Source organism: Orcinus orca, chromosome 1 (genome assembly GCF_937001465.1).
Source record: "Orcinus orca chromosome 1, mOrcOrc1.1, whole genome shotgun sequence".
NCBI classification, from domain to species: domain Eukaryota; kingdom Metazoa; phylum Chordata; class Mammalia; order Artiodactyla; family Delphinidae; genus Orcinus; species Orcinus orca.
The window spans coordinates 98497257-98504967 of NC_064559.1; positions in this window are offsets into that span (position 1 = coordinate 98497257).

A 7711-nucleotide genomic window follows, 5' to 3' on the forward strand; every position below is an offset into this window, starting at 1 on the left:
CTCCTGATGTACCACGTGCTTTATTATAGGTGCTATTAAGTGTACACTATGGCTACATGGCAATCCAGCAATCACTTCACTAAAATTCACAACACCACTAACCATCTCAGTGACAGCCCTCCAATGTAACATCTTGGGGATTTCCTCCCCTTCTTCATCATTTATTTGCCAATATTTCCTTGTTATAAATATCCCCCTAGTGATTTTCCTTGGCAGTCACACCTGTGCTGTCTCCTGTGTGTACCTTGACTATAAATAAGAAAAATTCTTTAAAAAGAAAGCCCTTGAAATAATTCCTATGGTTAGAAGGAAAGCCTTGCTATGGGATGAATTCCCGGTCGTATTCGGTAAGTATTGGCTGCACTGGAAGTGACCCGAGAGGCTCCTAAGCCGACCTTGTTAGGGTCTTGACATCTCTTATTATGCAAACTTTTGAGAATCTGATGATTTAGGAACCCCTTTCTAGAAAAATGCATCCACCTAAAAAAAGCAATAAAGAAAGAAACTATCTCAAAATGAGAAAGTTCTCTTAGAAATAGAGATAAGAACTCAAAGCAGACTCTAGGTCCATCCACCTCACTACAAATAACTCGATTTCATTTCTTTTTATGGCTGAGTAATATTCCATTGTATATAGGTGCCACATCTTCTTTATCCATTCATCTGTTGATGGACAATTAGGTCTGTCATACAGAGTGAAGTAAGTCAGAAAGAGAAAAACAAATACCGTATGCTACACATATATATGGAATCTAAGAAAAACAAAAAAAGAAAAGGTCGTGAAGAACCTAGGGGTAGGATGGGAATAAAGACACAGACCTACTAGAGAATAGACTTGAGGATATGGGGAGGGAGAAGGGTAAGCTGGGACAAAGTGAGAGAGTGGCATGGACATATATACACTAGCAAACATAAAATAGATAGCTAGTGGGAAGCAGCCGCATAGCACAGGGAGATCAGCTCGGTGCTTTGTGACCACCTAGGGAGGTGGGATAGGGAGGGTGGGAGGGAGGGAGATGCAAGAGGGAAGAGATATGGGAACATATGCATATGTATAACTGATTCACTTTGTTGTAAAGCAGAAACTAACACACCATTGTAAAGCAATTATACTCCAATAAAGATGTTAAAAAAAAAAAAAGAACTCAAAGCAGGAATAAAAAATTACTGAAAGGCATTACCCAGGACAGACATCAAGGTCAACGTCACCAGTGAGGTCATGTTGACAGTATGCACTCCTGAGATTATATAATAAGAAGGGCATTGTTACCTCAGTTGTCTTCCTCCAAAAGCCTGTAACCTCAGAAACATCACACAAATCCCAATGGAGGGACAATGTACAAAGTACTTGACCAATACTCCTTAAAACTGTCAACATCAAAAATAAGGGAATTCTGAGAAACTGTCACAGCTAAGGGAGTTGAAGGAGACATGACAACTAAATGTAATGTGCTGTTCTGGATGGGATCCTAGAACACAAAAGGGGTATAAGGGAAATACTAAGGATATCTGAATAATGTGTGGACCTATCAATAATAGTTCCTTGATTGTAACGGATTACCATACTAATGTAAGATGTTAATGATAGGGGAAATGGTGTGTAAGGGGATGTGAGAACTTTATTATCTTCATTATTTTTCTGTAAATCTAAAACCCTTCTAGAAAATGTCTATTAAAAATTAATAAAAGTTTGAAAACATAAAATTGAAAGAAAAAGCTTCCACAAAATGAAAGAAGAAGAAAAAGAAACTGGATCTGGAGGTGAGTGGGTGGGACACTGGGCAGCAGGGGTTTCATACCCTTTGGCTCTTCCTGGGCAGAGATGGTCAGAGCTGGCAGGAACCAGCCTGTGGGGTGGACCCACTCAGTGTCCTTTGGTGTATTCAGCCTGGAGGAAGTTGAAAGCAAAACAAGGGAGACCTATGTGGAGATAAGTAACTTCCTTTTGGGTCTCCTGACTCTTTCCTGGCTCCCCTGACTGACATGAGCTGTTTTCTCAAAAGTGTTTCCCAAATACTGGCCTGTGCTAAAGGCAGCTGGGGGAAAATCCATGGGGTTGGGTCTGTGAGGCAGAAGGTGTCCCTGAGGCAGGTGCACAGATGCCAGGAACCCACATGGCCCCAGTGGCCTTTCTAGGTCCCCTTCCCATCCCCTCTCCAAGAAGAATCTGCCCCTGGACCTAGGTGCTGGGTAATCTGACCTCTGATGGAGGGTGTGCATGGGCACGTATGGGGGGGCGGGGGGCATTTTCTGGTCTCTTTTGCATCCTTAGATCTCTGATGAAGAGTGAGTTCCTCTAGGGCCTGATCCCACCAGGTGTCCTTCCTCCCACCCCTCCCCCCAGTTTACAGGCTGGGAGCTCTGGACAGTGGGGAGTGGGGAGAGGCCCTCTGGGAGATAGGGGACTTTGACCCCAGACTCCCAAGCTTCTCCTTACTCCAGGTGGTCTCAGCAGTGCTGAAAACCCCTGCTGAAGACTTCTCAGGAGCTTCAAGGGTAGAGGTGGAGGCCTGTTCAGGATTCCCTGGGCTGATAGGCCCTGACAGATCACCAGAGGCCCTGCCCCTGTGACTTCCTGCTGCTGCAAACTAGATGTTCCTTTTTCACTTTTGATTTAATATAATTTAAAAAAATTTTATTGAGGTGTAATTGACATACATCATTATATTAGTTTATAACATAATGATTCAATATTTACATATATTGCAAAATGATTAAGTCAATAAATCTAGTTAATATCTGTCACCATACATAGTTACAGAATTTTTTTTCTTGTAGTGAGAACTTTTAGATGTAGTCTCGGCATCTTTCAAATATGCAGTACGGTATTTTTAACTATAGTCTCCATGCTGTACATTACATTGCTAAAACTTATTTATTTTATAACTGGAAGTCTGTACCATTTGATCTCCTTCCCCATTTCGCCCACCTCCCCCCACCCCCACCCCCCTTTGGCAACCACCAACCTGTCTTCTGTATCTATGAGCTTGTTTGGTTTTTTTTTAAGATTCCACATACAAGTGAGATCAAACGGTACTAGTATTTCTCTGTCTGACTTACTTCACTTAGCGTGATGCCCTCAAAGTCTATCCATTTTGTAGCAAATGGCAAGATTTCATTCTTTTTATGGCTGAATAATATTCCACTGTGTATGTATATATATTACATTTTCTTTATCCATTCATCCATTGGTGGACACTTAGGTTTTAGGTTGTTTCCATTTCTTGGTTATTGTAAATAATGCTGAAATGAGCATGGGAGTGCATGTATATTTTTTCAAGTTAGTGTTTTCATTCTCTTCAAATAAATACCCCATAGTGGAATTGGTGAATCATATGGTGGTTCTATTTTTAATTTTTGAGGAACCTCCCTAGCGCCTGCATCAATTTACTTTCCCAAAAACAATGTACAAGGGTTCCCTTTTCTCCACATCCTCGTCAACATTTGTTATTTCTTGTCTTTTTGATACTAGGCATTCTAACAGGTGTCAGGTGATATCTCGTAGTAGTTTAGACTTATATTTCTCTGAGGCTGCTTATATTGAGCATGGTTTCATGTACTTGTTGCCCATCTGTATGTTTGGGAAAATGTCTAGTCAGATCTTCTGCCCATTTTTAAATTGGATTGTTTGTGTTTTTACTGTTGAGTTGTGTGAGTTCTTTACATAGTTTAGATCTTAACCCCTTTTCAGATATAAGATGTGAACATATTTTCTCTCATTCAGTAAATTGCCTTTTCCTTTTGTTGATGATTTCCTTTACTGCACAGAAGCTTTTTAGTTTGACGTAGGCTCACTTGTTGCTTTTTGCATTGTTTTAGTTTCATGTGTACAGCAAAGTGATTCCGTTATACATATACGTGTATCTAGTCTTTTTCAAATTATTTTCCCATTTAGGTTGTTACATAATATTGAGCAGAGCTCCCTGTGCTACACAGTAGGTCCTTGTTGGTTATCCATTTCAAATATAGCAGTGTGTACATGATAGTCCCTAACTATCCCTCCCCCGAACCATTCCCCTCGGGTAACCATAAGTTTGTTCTGTAAGTCTGTGTATCTGTTTCTGTCTTGTAAATTTTAGTTCATTTGTATCATTTTTTTTTAGATTCTGCATGTAAGCAATATCATATGATATTTGTCCTTCTCTGTCTGACTTACTTCACTCAGTATGACAATCTCTAGGTCCATCCATGTGGCTGCAAATGGCACTATTTCATTCTTTTTAATGGCTAAGCAACACCACAATGTTCATTGCAGCACTGTTTACAATAGCCAAGACATGGAAGCAACCTATATGTCCATCAACAGATGAATGGATAAAGAAGATGTGGTACATATATACAATGCAATATTTCTCAGCCATTTTCATTCTTTTGCATATAGTTATCCAGTTTTCCCAACACCATTTATTGAAGAGACTGTTCTTTCCCCACTGGCTTCTTTGTCATAAATTAATTGACCATATATGTGTTGGTTTATTTCCGTGTTCTTTATTTTGTTCCATTGACCTATGTGGGGTTTTTTTAACATGTTTACTGGAGTATAACTGCTTTACAATGTTGTGTTAGTTTCTGCTGTATAACAAAGTGAATCAGCTATATGTATACATATATCCCCATATCCCCTCCCTCTTGTATCTCTCTCCCACCCTCCCTATCCCACCCCTCTAGGTGGTCACCAAGCACCGAGCTGATCTCCCTGTGCTATGCAGCTGCTTCCCACTAGCTATCTATTTTACATTTGATAGTGTATATGTGTCAATGCTACTCTCTCACTTTGTCCCAGCTTACCCTTCCCCCTCCCTGTGTCTTCAGGTCCATTCTCTACATCTGCGTCTTTATTCCTGTCCTGCCCCTAAGTTCATCAGAACCTTTTTTTTTTTTAGATTCCATATATATGTGTTAGCATACGGTATTTGTTTTTCTCTTTCTGACTTACTTCACTCTGTATGACAGGCTCTAGGTCCATCCACCTCACTACAAATAACTCAATTTCGTTTCTTTTTATGGCTGAGTAATATTCCATTGTATACATGTGCCACATCTTCTTTATCCATTCATCTGTCGATGGACACCTAGGTTGCTTCCACGTCCTGGCTATTGTAAACAGTGCTGCAATGAACATTGTGGTACATGACTCTTTTTGAATTATGGCTTTCTCAGGGTATATGCCCAGTAGTAGAATTATTCTACTACTATGCCAATAGTAGAATTTAGCTTTCAGACTTGAATTTCTGAGGATAACACTGCAGACTTTAAGATTTTCCTTCTGAGGGGTGGATGTTCTTGGGGTGAATTAGCACCCCTGAAACAGGTCTGGGAAGATATAGCCATGGAGGAGCTCACCTTCGTTTTCCCACAGAACACGGCAACTGGGTCCTTGGGGACCAAGTGTCTATCAGAAGGGGAGGCGCTGGGTGAGGTCACGCTGCCCCTGAAGCCACCTCAGGGCTCAATGACCGCAGCAGATGGTGACCTGGACAGGAAATGAGAGCCCTGGCTGTGCCGAGGCACTGGCGTGCTCAGTAAATATTTGCTGAGTGGAAACCAGCCATGGCTGCCACGTGCAGCTTAGCTGAAAGCTGCCTGTCGTGTTCAAGAGCATATGTGACACCCCAGCGTCCTTACGGGAGGGCTGGGACCAGGGTGAGTCAACAGGACACCCACTCTCAGGTGCCGACCTTGAACTGGCACCAGCCTGAGAGTGGGGTCTCCTTGCCTCCCTGTTCACGGGGCCTGGGGCCTGCATCAGAAGAGGGGGACAAGAGCCTGTGACCCGGTCACATCACAAATAATCAACAACTAGCTGAAGTGCTGTGGGAGCCAGCGCAGAGAGCACCTAATTCATCTGGGGCAGATGGGGCAGGCTCCCAGGGGGCCATCTGAGCTGCATCTGGAAGGGTCTTCGGGCACTGGGCGGGAGGGAAGGTCTTACTCCGGGGAGTGGGAGCTGGTGTGCAGGCTGGAGGCTGATGGGGGTTCTTTCTTAGGCCCATAAGGGATGGGGAGTGACCCTTAAAGTGGGGAGGTTTTCCCAGTTATCTGTTCCTGCTGGGGCTCTCCCTCCCCTCTGTGCTCCCAATGGGACGGTCTCAAAGGTCGGTGGGCACCTTCTCAGGGACTGTGTGTGGGGATCTGCAGAGCCCACTCACCTCCCTATGGGGTAGAGTAATGTGGTCTGAATGCCTGGGGTGGGTAGAAGGCTGTGCTGTGGTGTGGTCTGTCCTCCCCCGCTGGACAGAAGAGAGATGTTGACAACCAGTCCAGCCAAGAATCTAGGGAAATCTAGTGATAAAGGAGCCCAGCAGAAAGAAGCCGAAAGATGTGGCTGGGGTGAGAGCCACAGACAAACAGGAGCCCACTCAGGAGCTGGGAACAAGCTCAGGGTGAGAGCAGTCTCTCCACTGGGGTGGGGGGGGCCTTCTCCAGGTTTAAAAGGTAATGTCGTTGGTGTGACAGATGGGATGGATGTTAAGACTAAGGTGAAAAGACCCTGTGAAAGCTGGACCGTGAGACTCCCTAGGAGGACACGTCACTGCCCTGGGAAGGAGTGCAGGTCCACCAGCCTGCAGCTCACAGACAGTGAGGGTCCCCGGGCCCTGTTGAGAGAACAGCTGAGGTTTCTCAGGCCAGCAGCCTTTGCAGGTCTGGCTGGGCTGGAGGCACAGACCGTTTGTGACGTACTGAGTGCAGAAGGAGGAGCTGGGGTTGAACAAAGGCCACCTTGATCTCAGAGGCTGCTGACATGCAGCCACAGACCTTAGTTTTCCTGCCTGGAATGGTGCTAGGGAGGAGAGAGGCTGCCCTGCGACAGGCCTGGCCTCCCCCTTTCATGTGGCTTCTCAAGGTCTGAAACCATCTTGTGTGGGAGATTCACTGCACTGAGAGGGACTTGGATCTGGAAAGACCATTGGTATGAAAGGACCGGGACCTGGTCCCAGGCCAGGCTCTACTACATATTGGGTTTATTCATTAACCTCTTTTGATCCTCAGTTTCTACATCTGTAAAATGGGAAGATAATTGTAATAATATCTATCTGTCTCTCATAGATGAAAATGCTTTGTCAATTTGAAAGAGGTAGACAGGCTGGGGGTGTTGATGATGATTTACGTTTGCAGCTGCACAAGGTGGCTGAGATGCTGCCTTAAGAGATTTCCCTGGTGGCGCAGTGGTTGAGAGTCCACCTGCCGATGCAGGGGACACGAGTTCGTGAGCCGGCCCGGGAAGATCTCATATGCCGCGGAGCGGCTGGGCCCGTGAGCCATGGCCGCTGGGCCTGCGCATCCAGAGCCTGTGCTCCACAACAGTGAGAGGCCCACGTACTGCAAAAAAAAAAAAAAAACAAGAAAAACCAAAATGTCCCTGGTGTTCTGCCAGCATGGAATGTTTACTGTCTGTCTGTCTTCCAGTGTCCCTGGCCTGTAGCTGCATTGCTGTTTCCCTCTCTCTAGGCTCCTCCTCCCTCCCCAAATCCTGAGCAGATGGTTTACAGACCCAAACAATGAGATATCATCTCACACCAGTCAGAATGGCCATCATCAAAAAATCTAGAAACAATAAATGCTGGAGAGGGTGTGGAGAAAAGGGAACCCTCTTACACTGCTGGTGGGAATGTGAATTGGTACAGCCACTATGGAGAACAGTATGCAGGTTCCTTAAAAAACTACAAATAGAACTACCATATGACCCAGCAATCCCACTACTGGACATATA